General features: G+C 38.1%; 1 long non-coding RNA gene across 1 annotated transcript; it reads right to left on the bottom strand.

Moving 5' to 3' along the window:
* Positions 1–524: 524 nt before the first annotated feature.
* On the bottom strand, positions 525–24,956 carry LOC125097126 (uncharacterized). The gene is made up of 3 exons (XR_007126505.1): positions 24,834–24,956; positions 808–885; positions 525–610 (listed from the first exon to the last, which is right to left on the bottom strand). It is a non-coding gene; the product is annotated as an uncharacterized LOC125097126 (long non-coding RNA).
* Positions 24,957–26,233: the final 1,277 nt, after the last annotated feature.

Here is a 26,233-nt window from a genome sequence, read left to right as displayed (position 1 = left end):
TTCAACACATGAATCTTGAAGGAACACAAACATTCAGTCTATAACCTAGGCCAATCCAAATAAAATAAGAATTTTTTTTCTTCTTTAAATAACAATTAATTTATAAAGATAGTTTTAGCCTTCCTGATTAGTACCTGTTTCCTGCATGAATCAAAATGCCCTACCAAGGGATTTGACACCAGACGAAGCAGACATGGGAATTTACGCTCCATCCAACCCTGAAGGGGCCCTTCTTTGTAGCGTTGTTCAGTTTTAACTTTTTGAGTAGTGCTTTCTGCATATACAGAATATGAACCACTGCTCAAACCTGAAATGTTCTTCTTCAAGCTGTCCTCCTGGCTTCGGTGTCACCCCAAATCCTCTCTGATCGCTCTTCTGCCTGCCATCCAAGAGGTTTATGAACCAGGAAGAAAGCCTATGGCTCAAGAACTATCTCATTTATAGCAAACATAAAGCAGGGATTTTCTCTTGTCCTGAAATATCCCAATAATCCATCCCCCAAAAATGAAATAATAAATCTCTCACCTGAGCTCTTTGCTTTGCTTTTATCTTCAGCTTTATTTCTCAATCCTCTCAACCCAGCACCACTGGCTCAAAATCAGAAAGTAATCTATGTTGGAATGAAATACAGGTGGAAATGGAAGAGAATGAGCATTTTCCAAATAGCCCTTCACCAGATATCCCGTCAGATACTTTACATGTGTTTCATTTAAAAGCTTGAAAACTCTGCAGCCAGTGTATTGATCTCTTTACTACACAGACAGAAAAACCAAGGCTCAGAAAGATTTTATTGTGGAAGTCACTTACTGGTCAGTCAAGGAGCCAGCTGAGAAACCAGGGTCTCATGTGCCTGCATTGATGTTACCTGTGCTGCTGCTTATAAAGCTGTAATATTGAAATCTGCAGGATTTTAGTCACTTAAAATAGGGCGAAGTCTTTAGCAAACATTAGCAAAGCTTTAAATCCCTCCTAGGTCAGGAGACCAAAACTCCACTTAATACATCCCTCTCTAGAGGAGGAGCAGGATTGTTGTGGGGGCTTCACCAGGCCCCCTACTCATCACCCATTATCACCAAGGTGTACCCAATGCTCATGAGCACATTTTGGCCCCTCCAGGGACTCTAAAGTTCTCCAACCAAGGACCATTTCCCCTCTCTCTGGCATAATGCTTCTGTATATTTCTTTGGCATTCTGCCACCACACAGTTCAAGACTTTCTCACTATTTTGAACTACATATTCAAAGAAGTGTGTACATTGTCTATGGATTTTTAACAGCAGTTCCCATATCAGTACCTGCCATTCTCCTACCTGCCATTTTCCTACATAATAAGACCAATTAATATCTTCAAGGAGCCAGATATTTATATCTGCTGTAGAATTCTATACCAAACATATCATATTTGCAAAAAAGAAAATAAAGTTCTTCACATTTCAACTCGCCCTTAGACTTTCTCACATCACCTAATAAAACTTAGAGAAAAAGGCTGGTTTTCAACGGGTTATCTCTTGCATGTGTGGTTTGGATAAAGTCTTAGTAACCCGTGATTTTTTTTTTTTTTTAGTGTAACTAAAAATCCCAATTTAGTTCATCTTCAGGGTATGAGCAAGCTGATTGGGTTTCATATAAAGTGGGGATTAGTCCTTAGAATTAGTGAGTATGTTTACTAACTGCCTCTTGGACTTATGCTGGGCTGTTCCTGAGGCAAGCATGTGTTTTCTTTCCTCCACGCAGGTGACTGACCGAGTGTGATGTCAATGGGCTCCTCATCATGAAGCTTTGCCAGTGAATCTGCTCTTTTATCCCAACGTTTATTATCCATGTACTTCTCTTTTTTTCAGTAAGTGCTAATTTTATCTCCCAGATTTCTTCACATGAAATTATGAGGGTCCCATAATTATTTATGAAGAATATCAAAACAATACATTAATAACATTATGAGTTTAAAGCTCTTTAATATGTAATCCATTCATTTGTAATACTAAGTACTTTGCTAGAATGATAGGTAAATAAAGAACAAATAAAGACTTGTGCTGTGAATTTGTAGTCTGTGTATATTTTTGATACACTCAACTTAGCTCCTAAGTACTTTGAATTAAGACCCTGTCCTTCCACTCAATAGCTCATGGTCCATATGACTTTCAATAAGATGACATGAGAGAATAATGTTCAGATGTAGGGATACATTTTTTTCCTCCAAAAAATATTTCACTTGATCTATATGGAGAAACATGGTGATGCCTTAAATTAATGATGTTAATAGCTGAACTGGACTGGATATTTGTTGAAAGACTTTTCTTTCTTCTCTATTAATTCTGAGCTGTGTCCTTTGGGTGGGATTGCCCTCATGCCCCACCAAAGGGGTGAGCCTTGACTTAGCTCCATCGCTGTGTTCCATCTCTCTGGGATTTTCTATGACTGAACACATGTTAACATTTGGGCCAATAAGACTGAGATGCTTACTGAGGGACCTCTGGAAAAGAAACTGCCTCTTCTTCTTTGGGGGCTACCAGAAAGAGATAGTTTCTTTCTCTACATGGTGTGCTGTAGATTTAAGATCTGAACTGATGCTATGATACTACCAGGAAGGGAGTTGGTCCAGATCATGAACATACATAGAGGAAGCCGATGCCAAGGAAATGCAACAAAAGAAAACCCAAGCTTAACAACCAGGACCTCTGGATTAAGCCTTTCTTGAAGCTAAGTCTACTATGATTTAGTTACATTAACGAGTATATTACTCAATTTGCTCAAATCAGTTTGCCTCATGCTTTCTGTTTCTGGCAAACAAAGCATGATAATGGCTGCAATCTTCTAGTTATCTAAGAAAGATCATACATATACTCCATTTTAGCAGTAATTTTCCTAAGGTTTCTATATATTTCTCTTTGGATATTTCTATGTCAGAAAGGCCTTAACTCCTTATTCAAATTTTCACAAATAATTTAACTGGGATACTCTGTGGGAGTTTCCCACTTGCCTCTTAAAGGAGTTTGAGAGTCATTTAAGAAGAATTTAATGAACACATACTATGTGACAACTGTCCTCGCTTCAAAGAGTGCTTCCATTTTTATCCATTTTTACTATTTGATGTCCACATAATATTTATTTTGAATAAGCTATTATGCAGTTAAATATATGAACCACTGGTTTAGTCTAAACTTTTCATCTTAAAGATTGCAAAATTGTGCCTAAAAGAAGTTAAATGATTTGTCCAAGATCTCACGGCAAATTTCAGACTTAAAGGAAATTCTTGGTTTCTTAATCCATGATCAGTGGTCTTTCATTACACTCAACTGCCTCATCACACTGATTAGCATCACCTTTGCTAATAATTATGATTTTATTGTTTTATCCCAGGCTTTAATTATCCAAATCACTTTGGTCTGCAAAAATTGAATCTGAAAGCTAACAAGAACTGACTTCCTTATGAATTTCTAGCACTTCCTATTTTCAGACAGGCTAGAAATACCCTGTGAACAGCCTTTCTTATAAGATTTGGCATCTGCCTCTTGCTATGATCAGAAATAAAAAGTATAGAGGTTGGAGAAAATTAACTAGAAAAATGAACCTGAAAAGTCTTAGTTCTACATACACATGGGAGCTTTCAAATGTCAGATCCAGACCCTGATATTACCCAAGCTCTCTTGATGTTTCCTTGTAGACCAAATGTTTGTCTGGACTTGTCTTATCTTCACAGTAGTCATTTGCTTAATACAAAGTCTATATGTTGCAATGATGCTAATTTCAGAATTGAAGTAAAACCATTTTGCTTTTAAAAATCAGATTCAGGAGTGATTATTGACTAACCATGTTCCATATTTCCCAACAGAAAACCATACAGTTCTCTCAGAAGTTTATCTTTGTTTCTCTGTGTCCCAAAATGTAATAATTCAAGTGGTTCCTTAAAGAATCCAAGTAGACAAATAATGACATAATATTAGTTCTTCAGAAATATAATTTCCTTTTGTACTGTTACAGTAGGGCCTGGAATGGATTTTAACTCGAATCCCAGAGTATAGTCTGGTTATTTGGTGTCAATATTCAGTATCCTAAACCACCTCATTGTGACTAGCTATCAGCTCTGTTTCATTACCAGGTTTTCCCATTAATTGTGTATAATATTAATTCTCTGTCATACTATATTTGATTTTCAGGCTTACATGAGCCCTAACTAATCTATTTCTTTCCCACTACTGATAAAGAATGCTTTCCTTTTGTGGCTTATTACTTCTGGAGGCAGGGGAGCTAGCCTTCACCACACCTGTTTGTCTGATCAGTGTGTTCATCCTCTGAGGATCAACAACACAGGGAATGTATTTTGACCTCTATACCCTTTCAAATGTATTGTTTTCATTTTGATCAAGTAGTGAGGGTACCAACTGCACTCTCTGACTTTAGAGATTGTGCTTGGGAATTATAGTTTTCAGGCTTTTCAAGAAGAGAGTAATTCCCAAGTCGCTTATGTGAGTGGAGTGCAGGGAAGAATGACTGAATGAGTAACTAGAAAAGATTTATCTGTAAAGGGAACAGAAGGCACAAACTGAAGAATGGGGTATCCAATTTTAACAAATAAAAAGGGCATTTCTCTTTCTGCTTTCAAAATTTCTAGCACTTCATGTAGATATTTGATATAAGAGAGTCTGGATGGGGAGGTACATAGTCACATATGTGTTTACATATTTAACTGAGGTACTTTTAGTAAATAAATCATTCCAAAAAAATCTGCATAAGTCTGGAAACAAATAGGATATCTTTAAAATTCGTTAGGGTAAAAAGATCTATAGAGGAATAGGAAAGTATTTTTATACTGACAAGTATTTATTGAGTTAATTCTGATCACTTTGATCCTGTCTCGTTTGGCTATCATTATTCTGGAAGAAAATTGTTGCCTCTATTGTCCATAACATTTAGATGATGGGTAGGATGCCACAAGGTATTGAGTTTTGTTCGGTTGAGTCTTTCCCAACAATACACACTTGAATAAATCACCTTGGATATACTATAGTTGTTACCAATATAATAAAATTTGAATACTACTCAAGGTTTCTTAATGGTGAAATTTTGTCAATAATTTGTTCTATGTTACAGGCACCTTCAACGATTTTTACAGTGTTCTTTCATCACAAGCTAAGTAGTGTACTTGAGTTTTTTGTTTTTAAAATTTCAAAATACAAGTCCATTTCACTCATTGGTTTCATCTGAACTTATTCACTTCTTTGGAAAGCACAACCATAGACAATTCCTATTTTTTTAAGTGTTGACATACCCTTTCATTGGTGGCCAAGAGTGAGTAAATCTGTCCTGATCCCAAGTAGTGGCTAACTGCATGGTCATCAATACAGTGTTCCTGAGTGAAGATCATTGTCCTCTTCTCCACATTCTGCATTTCTTCCAGGTCTTTACACCTATGTTTCTGACACACTTGGAAGCATAACTATCCCTGAGGATGATTTGGCAAGAACACTTTGGTATAATTAGGTACCTGCAGGGCTTCAGCTAATTTTGATTATCAATATGGTTCAGGGTTCAAGTGCAACACAACACTCAGGAGTCTAGAGCTTATCTCTATTCCCACTGTTGATCCCAGAACCATGGCAGTAACAATTCTTGACTTCCCTCACTCCCACTCTGGCCAGATCCTCTTCCTCTCCACAAAGTATTTCCTGGACCTATGCCTATCGCCTATGAAAAAAGCTGTCAACTCCCTATTTTCTTGATTCAGAGAAGACAGTACTCCCCACAAGCAGGAAACCTAATCCTTTATTGCAAAAAACAGAGTCCAATTGACCTCTGTGCCCTTGGACTCAATGACATCCTGCTCAACTAGAACTGGAATCCATGTGAATAAGGCACATGTCCATTTTGTGTATAACTTGCCTATTCAAAAACATACTTGTGTCGAATACATGATGGAACATTTGCTCAGGAATCAAGTCCAGGAACTTTTGAGTTATTGGGGAACCTTTAATATCCATTGCATGTCTCTTGCATGGTAAAATGAACCAAGCATCCCATCTGAATCTGCCTTCTGAGAATTATTTCATGGGAGACTACAATTCTTTTTGTTCTTGTTCCTATGTGAAGCAGAGAGTTAGACCTAACCTTGATAAATTTAGGAAATAAAAACTGCATTGGAGTAGAGGAATTATGTTGTTAGTCTTTTTATGCTCCTTAATTTAATTATTCACATCAATCTTCTGTACATTTTGAATATATTTATGCAATTCCTTAATATTCGCCCAATGTCCAAAATAATATCTATATATTTTGGTGGATGTTTTACTTACAAAAGTCTGATTATCACCACCTTAAAAAATTTGTCATGATTCAATTTAATTTAATTGAATTCAAATTCTTCTGAGATTGTTTATGTAAAAGATTATCTTTATTCTTCCTGACAAGTGGTTTATTTTATTATGTTTCCATAATTTATCCATAACATGCACCAGATGATTTTGGAAGCAGCAGAACCATTAAAACATTAAATACCTATTATAATTCTGGAAGAGAGTTTGGTGGTTTTGTTTATTTTTTTTCGTTTGGGTTTTTATTTTTTAAATGTATATAAGCTCAAGTATAAGAGAAAAGGGAATTATTCCAGTATTTCTTATTTTAATTTTTTTATATTTATTCATATCTTTTTATCAGAATAATTAAGAACAATTTAAATCTACATATAATTTCTGAAGTTAAGTTGAAATGTAAAGCCATTGTGTTTTTCAATTACTTCCAGTTTTATTAGACAAATAATAGGGAGTTCCCATTTCCACTGCCTTCCACACCTTCATATTTTCTGAGGCATGCATGAATCACCTCAGTTTGCTATTATACTCTTTCTCAAGGAACTTGGAAACTTAATTAGGAAAAAGGAAATCAGCAGCCTCTGGAACAGGGCCCAGTACTCTCTCAGACTTCAAAGGGAGCTCTTGGTGCCAAAGTGATTTGGGAGGAGGAGATGAGAGGTGAGCATGGGGTCTCTGGGCACTTCAGGACCTGCTTTCTACATTTTCTTTGAATGATGGAAGCCCAGGGAGCCAATCTACAGGAGGACTGAAGGTAATGGGGAGCAAGGGCCATGGAACAGAATTCCGTCATATTAATACCAAAAGCATACATGTTACAACAACAAAGATTTAGTAGACCCATTTTTCACTAGCTGTCTTGAGTTTATTTCATTTAGTTTTGACAATTCTCTTGTTCCTATATCCTTATCTTCTTGTGAAATATAATTGCATATAGTTAAGCAAATATGGTATACTATTTCTTGCCTCTTCACTCTTACAAATTCTGCTGGCTCTGCCTGGACTGCACTTCCCTCTCTGCTTGCCTGAAGAATTCCTACTAATTCTTTAGGAACACTCATCAAACATCATCTCCTCTACAAAGCCATCCCTGATTCCAGAGAGTTAATTATGCACTACTATAAATCCTGATTCTATCATACATGTATCACTAATGAATTTTTCATCCTGTTACTGGTATTTATGTGTGTTTGCTATACTAGACTTAAAGCAATTTGAAGGAATGATTCATACATCCTCCATCTTTTATGCTCATCTATCAGGGGCCAGGTTACCACACACAACTAAACCTGGCCCCTAGTAGATACATCAATAGATTGATGTATTGATACATCATAGATCGATACATCAATAGATAGACAGATAGATAGAACAAGTTACTATCCATAATTTTTATAGCAGTTTCACAGCCATCACACAAAGAGGCTGTAGTATCTCCAATTTATTTTCAGAGCTCAAGCAATGTTGTTCACAGAAAAAAACATTCCCAAGGGAAGCACCCAGAATTCCAGTCCAGAATGAAATCATGGCCATAATCACCCACTTAATCATGGCTTAAGTGAGTCCTAAGGTCTGGACTCACTTAAGGTACCACTATGCTCACATACTGCAGACTGCTATACAGATCACACCTGCAGACATTTAGAAAGTATGCATGCAGTGTTTGTGGAATTAATGGAGTAATTGATTTTAAAAACTCAGACCATGCTTGGTGATGATTTGTACTACGTGCATGATGATCAGCTCCTGGTCAGAAAGAGAGATGCCAGTTTCTAGAAGTAATAGATCCTAGAAGGCAGAGCTATTGCATCATTTCTCTTTCCCCAGGAAATCCCCCTCATGTAGGAGCTGCATGAATATGAAGAGTGAGATACCCAAACACTGAGGGTACCTCCCTCATGGTCACATAAGTGGAGTAGAAAACACAAGGTGAGTGGAAATGGTTCAAGTTAACTGTAGAACAAGTGGCAAAGAGGGGACTGGTAAAGGAACTTTGGCCAGAATTGGTGGTGATCTGGGCTTAACGATGTGGAGCCATGCTAACCAACACATGCTTGAGTAGTACTTACTTGTCTGTTCTTGAGCACTAGGCATAGGTTAGCATTTCATTTTTCTGTATTTCCTTCTTTACTGAATAGGACAAACTGCTGATAACTTGTACCTTGTTTTGTTGTAGAAGATCATGCCTTCACCTTTGCATGTTCAGACTTTGCATGTCTCTTAGATTCTGAGTATGGGGGATTGAAGGATAAGATAGGTAGTGTAACCTCCCTTGGTTCCAAAGTGGGAATAAGACCAGATACACTGTAAACATTTCTGCTCTAGATGTTGATGACAAGAACTCACAAGAAAATTATGGGATGAGTTGTCCAAAGCAGAGTTGGCAGTTAAAGTTACACTTGTGTTTTCTCTTAATAATGCTCAAGTCACTTCTATTCAGATGTGGGTTGTTGTGGCAATGAGAGGGCACTGCAGGAGGGCAAAGAAAGTCTAGACTAGAAAAAGATGAGGGAATATTGTGGTGAGTGAATATATAGCCATGGCCAACACTATTTACTTGACTAATGTTGGAGACCATCAAAACCTTATCCCCATGAGGAGCACCAGGGTGGCCCAGTCAGTTAAACCGCTGACTCTTGATTTTGGCGCAGTCATTTTCACAGGGTTGTGAGTTCAAGCCCCACATTGGGCTCCACATTCAGTATGGAGTGTGCTGGAGAGTTGCTCTCTCTCCCTCTTCCTCCTATGCCCCTCCTCCCACTCACGCACTCTCTCTCTAAATAAATGAATAAAATCTTTTAAACAAGCCTTTGCCCTCAGCTCAGGTCATGATCCCAGGATCCTGGGATTGAGCCCCACATTGGGCTTTCTGCTCAAATGGGAGCCTGTTTCCCTTCCTCTCTCTCTGCCTGCCTCTCTGCCTGCTTGTGATCTCTGTCTGTCAAATAAACAAATAAAATCTTTAAAAAGTGGGGGGACACCTGCATGGCTTAGTGGGTTAAAATCTTTTAAACAAACAAAAAACCCTTGTCCCCATGATGCTGGCTAGAAAAATGACATCACAGAAGTTTCCTATATTTCTGTGATCCAGAAACATAGGAAACATTGTGTCCACTTCTTTCTCTATTAACCAAAATCCCCAAAAGCTACAGCCACATAAAAGGGGATCCTGGTTTATACAGCATTTAGAACCCAGCCTTCCTGGCTCCCAGGGAAGAGATGCTTCAGTCTCATTAGACCCTCTCTTGGTTATGAAACTGAAACTTCTGGATGGCTCAGGTAAAAGAGCATATGATTTTTTTTTTAATTTTAGAGATTTTATTTATTTAATTGAGAGAGAGCGTAAGAGTGAGAGAGAGCTAGTAAGGGAGAGCAGGAACAAAGGGGAGAGGGAGAAGCTGGTTCCGAGGGACTGGATCCCAGGACTCTGGCATGATGACCTGAACCCAGGGCAGGCACTTAAGAGTCTGAGCCACCCAGGTGCCCCAAGCATGTGATTCTTAATTTCAGGGTTGTGAATTCAGGCCCCACATTGGGTGTGAAGCCTACTTAAAGAACAAGACAAAAAAACAAAAAACAAAAACTTAAACTTTTGTATTTTCAGAACCATGCAGAACAGTGACAGACTCAAAAATCAGGAAGAATTTAAGGAGATTTATTTTGTTGAATTTGAATTCAATTGATCTATATTTTTGTTTATTCATGAATTAGAGTTAGACTTAACTTAGTAGTTTATTCCAAAGTCACTATTTTTTAAAAAAACCCATTGATGTTACTTCTTTACTAAAATTCCAGTTTTGTATTTTTATTAAAAATACTCTCAGCAAACCAAGAAGCCAACTCTTAACTATAAAGAACAAACTGGTGGTTACCAAAAGGGAGATGGGTGGGAGGATGGCTGATGGGGATCAAGGAGGGCATTTGTGCTGAGCACCAGGTGATGTATGAAGTGTTGAATCACTAAATTGTATACTTGAAACTAATATTACACTGTATGTTAACTAACTGAAAAATAAAAAAATTTTTAAAAAATACTCTCTTATTTATTTTAACAATGGTATTATTAATTTTCTATTTCTTAGTTTTTTTATTTTAGTAACTTTTCTGTGAAGGAAATTATCACTGGGGTTTAAAGATAATTTTACTTGGTATCCAGGACAATTAGAAGACAAAATTTCAAAATAGAATATTACTTACATGAGCCAGGTCAACACAGATCACATATAACTTCACTTGATTATCTGAAGATGCAAAAAGAAAAGAAAACAGAGAGGCAAAGAAAGAGGGAAAGGAGAGGAAGATGGGAAGGGTGTAATAAAAATAGATGAACAAAGTCTATAAATGTGTTAAAGGACCACAATACCCTCTCTTTAGTTGATCATCAAAGTCTATTTTACATGTTACTTTGTTATACAAAATTACTTTCATTAAAGATATGATTTCTTACTAGTCCAGAAAACATGTAAAAACATTTTTCCAACCTTAAAGGACCTACAAAATAGATCTGAAAAAAACCTGGTACTAGATAAAATAAGGATACTGTATCTAATAATATGGTTGGCTCTGAAAGTGTATGTTTCATATAGAAACTTATGCAACAAGGAAGTCACTTTATTTCCAATTTGTTTTATGACCTGTGATTTAAGCAGTGATGTGCAACACAAGCATGCACACAAATACATGCATATACACTCATTTGTACCCCTCCTTCTATTAAAACATTAGTTTTCTCTTCATCTTTACTGTGCTCTTTCCTTCTTTTTTCCAACTTCTCTTTTCTTTGCAAATATGCAGAAACATATTTAGTCAAACGTGCATCATACTCTATGGACCAGTGAGAGCAAAAGGCTAAAAGAAAATGAACCCCAGTTCCCATGGGTGGCAAAGTTGGTTAAGCAGACATCTGACTCTTGATTTAAGTTCAGGTCATGATCTCAAGGTTGTGAGATCAAGCCCCTGCTTAAAATCCTCTTTCTCTCTTCCCCTTTGCCCCTCCTTCCACATTCATATTCTCTCTCTCTGTAAAAGGAAGGAAGGAAGAAAGGAAGGAAGGAATAATTCCAGGTTCTGACACCTGGAATGAGGGAAACAATAACAAATTCATGATGAATTTTAAAAAAATGATAGTAATATGATTATATCATTATGACTCCATCCCTGCATAATTTTGGTAGATGTGTATACTACTTTCCTAGGGCTACCTTAATAATTTACCACAAGGTGGGTAGCTTAAAATAACAGAAATTGATCCTCATAGTTCTGGAGGACAGAATTCTGACCCTGAGATCATGACCTGAGCTGAAACCAAGAGTCAGTTGCTTAACCCACTGAGCCACCCAGATGCCCTGGGATTAATTTTCTTTTAGCCTCTTGCACTTACTGGTCCACAGAGTGTGATGAACATTGACCAAATATATTTTTGCATGTTTGCAAAGGAAATGAAAAGAGAAAAATAAAAAAGAAAAACAAAGTAAAAGAAAAGAAATTGCAGCACTATGTCCCCTCAGAAGTCTCTATAGGGAGGATCATTTTTGCCTCATCTAGCTCCTGGTTGCTCTTTCTGTCTGTTGTAAGGAAGGGTACTCTCACTGAAAAAGAATTGTATACATGTGTTATTGCTTTAATATAAAATATGAAAAATAGATGTTCATTTAAATTTATGTTTTTGGGGGCACATGGGTGGCTCAGTCAGTTGAGCATCTGACTCTTGATTTCAGCTCGGTCATGATCTCTGGGTCCTGTGATCAAGCCCCACATGGGGCTCAACCCTGGGTATGGAGCCTGCTTGGGATTCTCTCTCTCTCCCTCTGCCCCTCCCTTTCTCACATGTGTGCACTCTCTCTCTCTCTCTCAAAAAAAAAATAATAAAATAAATAAAATTATGTTTATATCATTTACTTTCTGTTACATTCATGCTATTATTTGCACAAAACAATAGGACTAGTTAACAGAGGCAAGTAGTAGTATTTAATAGTAGGACTAATTAAATGATATGTGAGAAAATATAACAATATTTCTGTCCTTATTGAGAATAATTTATTTTAACTCTTGGATATTTAAATTTCATAGCTCATATTGTATATTCTTAATATAAATAAATGTAAGACTGTAAAACAAGGAATATATGAAGACAATAAGACAATTAAACAGTTACTGTTTATCATCTATATTTCATAAAAATAACAATGAAGTGTTTCTTTTGGCTCCATTGTTACTGTAGAATATTTTTACTCTTTTTGTTTCCTTTTAATAATACTTCTCTTAACTGCCTGCAACCTTTAAGACCTTCTTTTCTTTTATGTAATGGTAAAACTAAAGATGGTCAAATATAATATTCATTTTAATATGCCTCTGTGCTCTTATCAAGCCCACATTAGACTGATTCCTGGTGTCAGTACAGCACAATGACATCAAGCTAAATATTATTTCTGAAAAAACTGTTTGAGTATAAAATACTAATAAGTATTACACACTAGAAACAGGAGGTTTTTTGACTTGTAGGAAATTTCTTCTCAGCTCTCCAAAAATGCCTATTGACTTAGTACTGGAGGCTTGTCTTGGTAGACCAGCTATCTGTCTGTCAATAAGGCTTTCTACATCTATATATTCATCAGATAGGCTGTTCCTGACTCAAACAGCCACCATTTTTTAACATTCCAAAGCACACTAGATGTCAGCAAAAATTAAATCTTTCTTTCTTAAGGAAAAAGATTTTAAAGTAGAAGGATAATCTGAACTCATGAAATTAAAGTAGGAGTCCAAATAAGTTAAAAATTTTATTTTATTTTATTTTTTAAAGAGTCTATTTGTTTAAGAGAGCGGGGAGCTGTAGAGGGAGAGAGAGAATCTCCAACAGACTCCCTGATGAGCATGGAGCCCAACACAGGGCTGGATTTCACATCCCTGAGATCACGACCTGAGAGGGAATCAAGAGTCAGATGTACAACCAACTGAGCTACCCAGTGCTCCTAAGTTAAAATTTTAGTAAAGAAATGAGAGAGTCCTATCTAACTCAGGTGGCTTTCTGGTGACATTTTTTGTTTGTTTTGATTTTGAGTTATGAAGTAGTACTATTTTAAAAAACTGAGGGTCTTTTTTCTTCTATGAGTTTTTGTCACAATCCACACATGATATTGAACAACTTGGACATAGTTAGTTAATCCTTTGGCCTCCTTCTGGCCTCTTCAAAGATCAGTAAGCAATTTTTAATATTTTTTAAATTTTTAATGTAATTGACATACATCATACTAGTTTTTTTTTTTTTTAAAGATTTTATTTATTTATTTGACAGAGAGAGATCACAAGTAGACGGAGAGGAAGGCAGAGAGAGAGAGAGAGGGAAGCAGGGTTCTCGCTGAGCAGAGAGCCCGATGCGGGACTCGATCCCAGGACCCTGAGATCATGACCTGAGCCGAAGGCAGCGCCCCAACCCACTGAGCCACCCAGGCGCCCCACATCATACTAGTTTTAAATATAAAACATAGTTATTTGACATAATCATCACAATAAGTTTAGTTATCATCTGTCACCATACAAAGTTAGTATAATATTATTGACTATGTTCACCATAGTATGCATTATATCCTCTTGCTTTACTTATTTTATAAATGGAAGTTGTATTTATCTACTTCACCCATTCCACCCTCAAACCCTATCCCCTGTGGTAACCACCAAACTAATATCTGCATCTATGAGTCTAGGTTTTGTTTGTTTTGTTTTTTAAGCTCCACATATAAGTGAGATCATACAGTATTTGTCTTTGTCTTTGTCTGAATTTACTTTGTCAGATTTTACTTAGCATAATTCTCTCAAGGTCCATCCATGTCGTTACAAATGGCTAGATTTCTTTCCTTTTTATGGCTGATTTTTACTGTGTGTTCATGGGGATGTTGGTGGGTGGGTGTTTTTTATTTTACCCATTCATCCATTGTGGAAACTTTTTTGATGGAAACCTATTATTGTTGTATTGCTGTCAATTTTTCCCTTTGATCTATTAATATCTACTTTACATATTTTGGTGGTCCTATGTTAGGTGTACGTATGTATAAATGTTATATGTTTTTGCTGGTTTGACTCCATTATTATTATATAATGCCCCCTTTCTTGTCTTTTATTACAGTCTTTTAAGTCTGTCTTGTCTGATATAAGTATAGCTATTCCAGCTTTCTTTTTGTTTCCATTTACATGAAATATCTTTTTGTATCCATTTACCTTCAACCTTTGCATGTCCTTACCACTAAGGAAGTTCCTTGTAGGCAGTATGTAGGTATGCCTTGTTGGTTTTTGTTTGTTTGTTTGTTTATCCATTCAGCAAATATATATGTTTCAATTCATTAACAAAGTGATAACTGATGTACTTAATGCCATTTTGTTAATTATCTTCTTGATGTTTTCATAGTTTCTCTTTGTTCCTAGTGTTTCTCTCTTTGCTTGTGGTCTGATGACTTTCTTTAGTGTTATGTTTAGATTCTTCCTTATTTTCATTTGTGTGTTCATTATAAGTTTTTGCTTTATGCTTACCACGAGGATCACATGTATCATCCTATGTATATAGCCGTCTATTTTGTTGATGGCAACTTAAATATGAACTCATTCCAAAATATTACATTTTAACTCCCCCACCATGGTTTTTTTTTATGTCATATTTTACATTTTTTAAAATTTTACATATCCCTTAACTAATTATTATAGTTTTTGTTAATTTTACTACTTTGTCTTTTAACCTTTATAGTAACTTTATTAAATAAATAATACATTTCCTTTACTATATAATTATCTTTATCAGAGAGGTTTTTACTTTCATATTTTTTTTTTAAAGATTTTATTTATTTATTTGAGAGAGAGACAGTGAGAGAGAGCATGAGTGAGGAGAAGGTCAGAGAGAGAAGCAGACTCCCCGTGGAGCTGGGAGCCCGATGCGGGACTCGATCCCGGGACTCCAGGATCATGACCTGAGCCGAAGGCAGTCGTCCAACCAACTGAGCCACCCAGGCATCCCACTTTCATATGTTTTCTTGCTATTAATAAGTGCTATTTTTACTCAGCTTAAAAAAAGTCTTTAATGTTTCTTGTGAGGCAAGTTTGGTAGCGATGAACTCTTCTAGATTTTTCTTGTCTGGAATTCTGAATGATAATTTTGCCAGATAATGTATTTTTGGTTGGAATATTTTTTTTCCTCTTAGCATCTTGAGTATGAAATGCCATTCCCTTCTGATGTACAAAGTTTCTGTTGAGAAATATGCTGATGGTTTATGGGGCTTCCCTTGAATGTGACAATTTGTTTTTCTCTTACTGATTTTAAGATTCTCTTTTTATCTTTGACTTTTGAAATTTTAATTATAATGTCTTGTCTTGGTGTGGATATCTTAGTGATCATCTTATTTGGAACTCTCTGGGCTTCCTGGACTTGAATGTCTGTTTCCTTCCTCAGGTTAGGAAAGTTTTCAACCCTTATTTCTTCATATAAATTTTCTGCCCCTTTCTCTCTCTCTTCTCCTTGTGGGACCCCTATAATTCAAATATTATTCCACTTGATGTTGTCTTTTAGGTCCCTTAAATTATCTTCATTTTTTAAAATTCTTGTTTTCTTTTTGCTACTCTATCTGGGTGAGTTCCATTGCTTTGTCTTCCAGCACATTGATTCATTCTTCTGTTTGATCCAGTCTGCTGTTGAGTCCCTACAGTATATTTTCAGTTTGGTTATTTATTCTTCAGCTCTGTGACTTCAGTTTGGTTCTAATATCTTCTATCTCTTTATTGAAGTTTTCACTGTATTTATACATTCTTCTTCCAAATTTGGTGAGCATCTTTATGACCATTAATTTGAAACCTTTACCAGGTAGATAACTTATCTCCACATCATTAAGGTTTTTTTTTTTTTTTTAGATTTTATTTATTTATTTGGAAGAGAGAAACCACAAGTAGGCAGAGAGTCAGGCAGAGAGAGAGAGAAAGAGAGGGAAGCAGGCTTCCTGCCAAGCAGAGAGCCCAATGCGAGACTTGATCCCAGGACCCTCAGGTCATGACCTGGGCCGAAGGCAGCAGCTTAACCCACTGAGCCACCAAGCACCCCTACATCATTAAGGTCTTTTTCTGGCATTGTTCTTTGTTCTTATTCTTTCATTTGGAACATACTTCTCTGTTTCCTTATTTTGCTGGATTCTCTGGTTTGTATCTATGTGTGAGGTGAATTGTCTACCTCCCTCAATCTTGAAGGACTCACCTTGTGTAGGTGATGATTTTCTCATTCAACCTTGCCCTATCTCTTGGTTGCCTCTCGAACTTTTGTGATTGTTTAAACCACTTGATTCATTCTTGATATGACCCTGTTGTTGAGGGTGTGCCAAGATTTGTCAGTGTTCCAGGAAGAGGAATCTCATTTAGCATCAAGTTTCAGGTTGATTAGAAGCCAGACCCTCAGGTGGCAACTTTTAAAGTATACAAGTATATACAGTTTGTAGAACTGTAATCATAATCTCTGCTGGCCTACAGACCAGGAGGTCAGGAGATGTCCCTTGGGTGGCAGTTCTAAAAACTAGATGAGTGTATAAGCTCCTTTCTTGGAGGTCTTATTGAGCTGCAGTGAGGTCAAAGGGTTGTATAAAGGTGGTGTTTGTCTCCTTGCCCATGTTCCTCGGGAGGGCCGCCTTCACCTATAGATATGTGGGAAACCTGAAGTCTGTCCCTCAAGCTGAAGCTTCAGATTAATATGCCTTTATCAAAGGAGTACTGAAGTTGTGTTTTAGTCTGCTTTCTGTGCAGTGCCCTGGGAGGAGTGGCTTGTTAAGAACTGTCTTTCTAATTGTTACATTCCCATGGAGCTCAGGAATGCCAGCCCCTTGGCCACCAGGGCCACACAATCAAAGAGTGTCCCCTTTGTGGGTTGTGCATGCCTGCTGGCTTTGGCTAGGCAATGGAGAGTAAAAGCATCAGGGCATGTTCACTGTTTTTTGAAAGGTGGTGGTATTGTGCCATGAATGGATCATGCTGCCTGCTTTAGGAAGGCACCAGGAGGATGGCACATCCAAGATTGCTCACCCATGCTAGCCAGCTAGGTAGAGAGTGCAAAAACAGTGTCTACCAGTGCCTCTGTGTCCACCAGTTCAACTCTCTCCTGCACCTCCAGCAATGCTTTCAAGGTAGCTAATAAATCTTCACATAGAGTGTAGGTAGTTTGAAAACTGCTGTTCTTTTCACTAAGTGTCAGGGTGAAATCAGACTGCCATAAATTTATTAAAAGAGGAGTCTCAATTTCCTGTAGCACTTCAGGGCCAGAGGGTCTAGCCCACCCTCAATACCAAACTAGTCCAAGGCTGGCTGCCCCCCACACTGTGGTGGCTCATCTCCTTTGCTTTATTTTATTCAGTCTTGCAATTTCATCTCTTTATTATAAAATTCTTGTTCTTTTCTCTTAGCATGCCTTAGCTGAGCCTTCACCAAAATCTTGTCCCACTCTTTTCTTATTCATGCCCCTGGTCTAACATGAGTTTTGTTTCTTGTCTTCTATTTCCCTCAAGTCTTATATTAAGAAAAATGCCAGTGATGTTCCTGCATCATAGAAAACAAAGACTATAAGTTTTTAAGTAAAATTAGAATAAAGAATTTTTGCTGTCAATTTCTCATGCTCTTGAGAGTGGGAGGGTCTCCTTCAATATCTTTATAAAACTCTTTTTATATCTTATATAAGAAAATACATGTTTTTTTCCTAATCTAGTTTTAGATTTACAAAAATGTTACAGAGATGTCACTGAGAGTTCCTATATATACCTCTCATTCAGTGTTACATCTTACATCAGTGTGTTATATTGGTCACAACTAAGGAACCAACACTGATAGATTATTACTAACCCAACTTTGAACTTCATTTGAATTGCAACATTTTATCCACTAATTTTTATTCCAGGATCCTATCCAGGATACCACATTACCCTTGATCTTCATTTTCTTAGCTTCCTCTTGGTTGTGACAGTTTCTCAGACTTTTGTTTCTTTCTTTCTTTCTTTCTTTCTTTCTTTTTTTTTTTTTTTGTATTTTTGATGGTTTTGAGGGTTTTGAAGTGTACTGGTTGAGTATTTTCAAAGAATGTTTCTCTATTAGGATTTGTTTGATGATTTCCTCATGTTTAGACTGGAGTTGTTGGTGTTGTAGGTTTGGGGGAAGACCACAGACGAGAAGTGTCCTCATCCCATTTTTTAGGGGTACGTGCTATCAACATGACTTATCACTGTGAAAGCTGACCTAAATCACCTAGCTAAGGGAATGTTTACCAGATTTCGCCCCTGGAAATTTACACCCCACCCTTCCCATACTCTATTGTTTGGCAGCAAGTCACCAAATGCAGGTCACATGCAGGGTGGAAGGTAAGGGAGGGAATTCATTTCCTTCTCCTTAAGGGGGTCATCTGCTTTTTTCATTTGACTTTCCTCTCAAGTACTAGCATCTAATAAAAATAAACTCTTTCTTATTCAAGACTACAGTAATTTTAAAATTTGTGTGAGTACAATGATGGAAACGATGCGTTTTTTGCCTTTCTATTGCAGATATACATTTCAACTATGTCAGAGCCAAACAGGTTTTTGTTGGTCGGTTTGGGGACTTAATCACCATTTGTTTTTGTTTGTTTGTTTGTTTCTGATGGGAAAATGCATTTTAAGACTTCAGTGACTCACCAATGTACTTCAGAAACAAAGAACACCTTGCCAGTTGGAGGCTATTATGAAGTATGGAAAGAAACACATGTCTCCCTCTTTTATTCCACATCAAATCTAAACCTGTGCTCTCAGCTCTTAAGACATTTCACTTTAAACCCTAAATTGCATCCCAGTGTATTTGCTTTTAATCAGCTTGGGCTTCTATGCTTATTTGGAAATTAAAATATTGGGGCAATGCAACCCTCCAATTTCCTCTAGCAGTCATTGTTGGTACTTGTATCCATTAGCACTAATCTGCTCCTTCCCCAACTTACTTCTAAACTTTAATTTCCATAGTACTTTTCCAAAATTTGCTTAAAAACCAATTTTTATTGATTTCTGAGCAGTCCAGATGTCTCTGTGCTTTTGGAACTTAGGTTTTTGAAAATCACGCTTATTGTTCTCATGGTCTTCAGAAGAGGTACAGGTTATTTGTCTGGGAAATATTTCTCCCAGAATATTTATCAAGTGCCTGTTAGTATGGCAGACACTGTGTTAGACTCTGGGCACAGAGTATATACATGGAAGATTGGTAGACTATTATACATCATAAAGTGTCCTTTACAAGGTCTCTCTTTAATTCTCCACTCTGCTACTAGACTACTCATTCCAAAAAGCAAAATTAGTGATGCCACTCTTTTTATCTTGAAGGTTTCAGGAATCTCTATAATTTTAGGGGAAAATACATCTTCTTAGCTTATCCCATAAGAATTGTGATACCAAGGAGCAGTCTTTCAAACTCCCAGGGTCTCATTTGACACTCTTTCTTTCAAATGGTGGTTAGATGCCTGTCTGCATTTTTTCAAATGTGTTTGAAAAACAGGCTTGGAGATAATTTTATTTCTCTTGGTTGTAAACTTTTTATTTTTCTTTCTTTTTTAAGATTTATTTATTTACTTGAGAGAGAGATTGAGAAAGAATGCGAGGGGGGGCAGAGGGAGAGGGAGAAGCAGGCTCCCCACTGAAGAGGGATCCTAATGCAATGGGGATGTGGGTTGATCACAGCACCCTGGGGTCTGAAGGTAACTGCTTAACAAAGGGAGCCTCCAGGACACTCCATTTTTCTTTCTTTCTTTCTTTCTTTCTTTCTTTCTTTCTTTCTCTCTCTCTCTCTTTTTTTTTTACATTTAAAAACCATATGTTCTTCTATTCATTAAATTGAAGCCTGAAGAATGGACAAGAGTTAGGAAAATGGGTTTTGTGGTGGGGCACAGATGTAGTCCAGATGTTTGGAGAAGAGAGATCTCCCCACCTCTGGGGGATGGTGCAGTGAAGGGTGTCCTGGTATATAGGAGGGGCTGTTGGCCAATAAGTAAAAGCAAATAGCTCTTCTGCACTAATTGGAAACGACTGGATGTGAAGCCCCTTATGTTTGATACTTAAGTGAAAAATCTTCAATTTGATAGTTTTTTGAATAGATTCCAGAGAAAGGTTCTAGTACATATACTACTGTCTTATTCATCAAGACTGTTGTCTCCATAGCACTCAGTTACTTCAGTAATATAAGGTTAACTTTATTTTTTTTCAAACAAAATTTTTATTAATAAACAAAAACACAAGAGAGGAATGTAAGTATGGATAATCACCCTGTCTGAGTCTACTCAGGCTGCTAGAACAAAACACCACAGACTGGTGTTGACGAATATTCCATTTGTACCATAACATAAGTGGAATCCTTAATTTGATCAATATTTAACCACTGATTTTCCTGGCTGACCATAGGGAATAGCTGGGTCTACTTTATTTTTCACCTCTATCTTTTCAAGGTCAAATAAATTGAATAAAAATATTTAATATTGATTCTGTTTTACTCCTTACATCTCTCCTGAGTCCATGTATTCCTTCTCTAACATGAGATTATTTAAACTAAAAAAAAAAAAAAAAGGAAGAAAGAAAGAAAGAAACATACTCCAGGTAAACCCTAACAAAGTCTGCTTTCCACCCTCACCTGATATGAATCTTTGGAGCACACGTTAACATTAGTGCATATTCTGATATGGCTTCTAAGTTGAAACCTACAGGATAATCTCAGTACCAACTGGTAAGTGTGTGGGCTTTCTGCAGAATGGGGAGGTTAGCCTGTCTCCCACGCTAGCTTCCACAGAAAAAGGTAGAACCTTGAGTGAGAGGTTCAGAGAGGTTCAAAAGCAGACTTTTGAGTAAGGGCCTTAGATAGGTGAAAGATTCTGGCTTCTTTCTCTTCACCTAGATGTAAGGATTAAGGGAAGTAAGGTGAAGAGAGGACTTCTATTCAAAATAAGGATGACCACGCTGGAGGCAAAGGGTCTCATGAATGAGGATGTGAAGTGAAGACTTGAAGAAAATGAAATAAACCTTTCAGATCCTTGGAGAAAAGCATCCCAGAAAGCACAAACAGCATCTTCAAAGACCGTGGGCAGCATCCTTCTAGGTGTATTTGAGGTATCATAAAGAAAACAGGGTAGATGCAGAGGAGGGAGGGAATGGATGAATAGGGTCTAAAGGAAACTGGTTGCTCAGGAGTCAGATTATGTAGGGCTTTGCATGCCAAGATGAAAAATGTTCTTTTTCTATGGTGAAAGATGAGAAGGTGTCAGATGAAGATAACCCAGGGCTGGCGTCATAAGTGTGTGACCAGTGCAAGCATACAGGGCTCCAAGCTTAGAAGGGCCTCACACTTTACTGCATGGCATTTGCCAACATTGACTCTGAATCTGTGTTTTGCAAGTGAATTCTGATGGGACAATGAAGCACACACCAAAGGCTTAGAGCCTCAGCTCACAAGTGGTTCTGTTTTCACCTCCCTGCTTCCTTTGGATGGATCCTCTGCTACTTATTCTCCACCTCCTCGTGCTCTAGCCCCGCCTGATCTCCCCCTCCACACTCTCCTCTGTGTCCCAACACCATTGTCCTCCACCTTTAGTGGATCTCTGGACACAGAAGTGGGAAGGGTTGGAGCCAGGTGTGTGCTCCATGGCATTTCAGGGTGAGGCAAGGTGGTAACTTTCCTCTTCCTGGGCTGCCAGACCCAGAAACCTTCACCAGGAGTGTCTTACCCATCTAGGATCCAAGTACTGAGCATGTCTCAGCGTAAAGGCTGCCGTCTGAGGATTGTTTGTCCGCTGTGGGCTGAAGCAGAGGCATGTGGGAAAGGAGATTAACTTCCTTGTCCTTCGCCAGGGTCATTGTATACTGGCCCCACAAATTATGTCACCAAACCTGATTAAGCAGATGAATAGCATGATCCAGTTTGCTTATCAGAAGGATCACTTGGACTGTGGGGATCAACCCACTGTTGACTGTGGGGCAGCAAGGGAACAAACAGGAAGACCAGTAGGGAAGCAAGAAGTACAGGGTGGAGAGAATTGTGAATCAAATCAGAATGGCATCAAGGAAGATGATAAAAAATGGTCAAATCAAAGTACATTTTGAACATAGAGCCAAAATGTATTTTCTGGCAGATGAGACATAGTGCCTAAGAGAACAAAGAGGCCAAGGATGACTCTACATTTTTTTTTTTTTTCGGTTTGAGAAACAAAAGGAGAGAGTTGCTATTAACTGGAATGAAGAAGAAGGAACAGATTTTGAGGGGTGAGGGAGGATGTGAAGTGCAATTTCAGACTATTTAAATTTGAGATGTCCATTAGGCATCTGCGTACAGACATTGAAAAAGCTGTTTGGTGTATTCTGGGGTTCAGGGCATATCCAGCCTGGAGAAAAAAATATGGAGTTATCACCATATAGATGGTATTTTAAAACAGAAGATTTCATGAAATTATCAAGGGAGCAAGAGTACACAGAGAAAGATTTGAGGACTGAGCCTATTTAAAGATAGAGGAAATGAGAAAGAATTAGCAAAGGACCCAGAATTAGCAGAGAAGCAGGATTTGAGATGGAAAAAAATGAATGTGTGGTACAGTGAAAGCCAAGTGAAGTACAGGGAGCCAGTGGTCAACTAGGTCAGTGATGCTGAAGGTCCCGAGGAAGATGAGAAGTGAAGTAGGGATGGATGGTGCACATGTAGGGAGGGCAGTTTCACTGAGGCTGTTCTGGGTGTATCTGAGTGCATGCAAGAGGGTAGAAGAGGAATTGAAGAAAGCCAGCCCAGGCAACTCTAGAGGAACTCTGTGTGAAAAACTGTAGGGGAATTTTGAGGTGGCTAAAAGGGCATTGGAATCAAAAGAAGTTTTGGGGTGTGTGTGTGTGTGTGTGTGTGTTTACTTGTTTGTTTTGCATTATTTTTTAACTAATGGGTAAATAACACCATGCTTGTATACTGATTGGGGTGTTCCCCCAGAGGGAAAATCCATGGTTATTGAAAATAGGTGTGAATTGTGCTTTTGAGCAGTGAAAGGGGATGGGAGGTCCCCTAGTACAAGCAGGAGGCTGAGTATGTGGGTATAAGTGTTGGTCAGGGGGCAAGAGGTACTGAGAGCTTTGCACATTTTCTTCTGATTGCTTTATTTTTCTCACTGAAATGGGAAGCATCCACTGAGTAAGGGGAGAGGTATGTAAAATTTGAGAAGAGGGATACCTGGGTGGCTCAGTTGGTTGTGTCTGCCTTGGGCTTCGGGTCATGATTTCAGGGTCCTGGGGTGAAGCCTGGCATCTGGCTCTCTGCTCAGGGGGAGTCTGCCTCTCCTTCCCCTTCTGCCCTCACCCAGCTTCAGCCCCTGCTCTATATCTCTCTTTCAAATAAACAAAACCTTTAAAAAAAGTTTAAGAAGGGAAAATAAAAGAAATAATCATTTAGAAGAATAGAAAAGAAAAGAAAAGGGATGAGGAAGGCATGGTGTGATGCTGAAGGGCCTGGGGTCTGCTGCAGGCTTCCCTTGATGAATCTACAAGGAGGTCAGTCAGCATGGCTATACCCTTCCTCTGGCCATGGCCAGTTGCAGGGGCTCAGAACCACAGTCAGGGGAGAGTGGGGTTTAAGCAGGCTTGGTGTTTTGTCAAATAGGAGGGATGACAGGGATGAAGATGTGTTCGAGGCTGGGCTAATGGTGGCTGACCATGGAAGTTCAGCAATGTAAGGAAAAAGGGCCAGATGGATTAAAGGGCATGAAAATGAAGTGGGATTGAAATCCAAGTACTTGAGGGAGTGAGTTAACCATTTAGGAGCGATTAATCATGGTGGGATACTTGCAGTGGAGATGATGCTTGCAATTGGGTAATGCCACATATAAATACCCAATGCTAAATTGGGTAATTTAGATTAGGACAATGGAAGTGAACCTCTGAGATAAAAAATGGAAGACAAGATCATCAAAGGAGAGATTACAGTTCTGATAGGCCAGAAAACTATATCAAAAACCAACTGATTCTGATGCAGGCGGTCCAAGGACAATGTTTTGAGGAAATCTCAATTTAGGGAGAGTGAACAAATTGAATATAAAATTTTAGAGTTAAACCAGAAAACATGAGACAGTGGAAGAAACATGAAGAATATTAACAGAATATTGTGTATTTAGTGTTTGAATGGGCTTGACACGGTATCAGTTTACCTGTATCATTTAATTTATTCCTAGCAATGACTGTGGACACTAGAGACTGTTGTCATCTCTATTTTATAGATGATGAACGTGAGAGCCAGGGAGATTAACTAACATGCCCACATTATGTCCATTATGTCCATCTTCCTTGGCAGGTGCAGTGATTATGATAGAGCAGATGATATTAAAATCTGCATCCTGAGATGTGAATAATAGACTTATGGGATTACAGACTCTTGAGAACAATATTGTATACAAAGACCAGAAATATGCATTATCTCATCTAATCCTCCTATTAATCTTGTGTATTAAGCTATTTGCCCAGATCCTGGGGCCAGTAAGTAGCAGAGCCTGGATGTGAATGCTTACCCTCTGAACTCCTACTTGAACACTCCTTCCTCTACCTTCCACCATCACTTTCCAGCGATGGTCTAGACAGAGACTTTAAAAAGAGTCTAGACAGTTTTGAATAAATGTATTATTAAGGAAACCATTACTAGTTATTTCTTTTTTAAAACCTAACAGGATAAGTCTCATAATTCCTATGTTTCCATGGGAACATAGTTAGTACAGAATGTGGCATTCTCCCTGTTGTGGAATGTTCTTTCTATAAATCTGTGCATTCATTCAACTATAATTTATTGAGCAAATAGTCTGTGCAGGTGCTGTGCTAGGTGCATAGTTACCGGCTGAACAAGAAACATCCCTGGTCTAAAGGAACCTTCAGTAAGCTCCAGGCCTTTAGAACCTCAGATATTCTGTAGGTCCTTTTCATACCTGGTGTATTTTTAAAGCACTACATTTGACCTAGAATACACTCTATCCCCTAGGACCTGGTCACCTAAGAGATCATACCTCTCCCCAACGGTTTGGCACACAGTAAGATCAGCTGTAGTGCCCTGGAGATGGAATCTTAGATTTGGACCTTGGGGAAATAGTACCAGAGTGTTATTCTAGAAAGAATTTTCTTACTCCAAGAGGATCCAAGTTTAAAACTAGATTTAAAAATACACCCTTTGCCTGGCATTCTAACTCACTCAGTGGTACTGCATTGACCTTTTTCATTATTTGGCCATGCTTTTGCTAGAAATCCTGGATCTGTACATGCCACGTCATGTTTATGGGCTCTGTGGCCCAAAACCCTCCTGCCGCACAGTCGGGAACAGCCAAGTAAGGCAGCGCCGCCCCCCACCCTGTCCATCCAGGCACAGATCTGTAAGAATGAAGGAGGACACATCCAGGGGTGGGGGAGAATTCCACTTTGTTCAGGTTTGTGCTAAAACAACAGATAAGGTTTGGCACCAGATGTCTGGGATGGCTATTTCTACATGCAAAAGTTCCTGTGCACTTCTACTTCATGATGCTACTAATTAAGAATGGCACACACACTGGTTCAAACTGAGCCTGTGTCTACAACAGGGAAGGAGGGGAGGGTGTTATGTTTTGCTTCCAGATTTAGAAGACCACAACTGGTGCTCTTAATGGCAGTGTAACACGTGTTGCCTCACTTCCCTCTGGTCTTAAAACATGTGAGTCACAGTGTAATTAAAGAATTACACTCTGTCTCTTACACTGCAAAAGTTAAATGAGATAAATCAGACTAAGTTTTCTTGTTAAAAAAAAAAAAAGAATCCTATATGTATCGGGTTTTTAAGAATTTTTCAAAACCCCAAGTGTCCTGTATCCTCTTTATATCTAATTTGGTGAAACACTCCAATCACGGATTTAATTTATTCACGTCATTTCTGGAATTGTGGGACCACACATCA

This window comes from Lutra lutra, chromosome 4 (assembly GCF_902655055.1).
Source record: "Lutra lutra chromosome 4, mLutLut1.2, whole genome shotgun sequence".
Taxonomy (NCBI): domain Eukaryota; kingdom Metazoa; phylum Chordata; class Mammalia; order Carnivora; family Mustelidae; genus Lutra; species Lutra lutra.
This window is presented reverse-complemented; position numbering and strand designations above follow the sequence as displayed.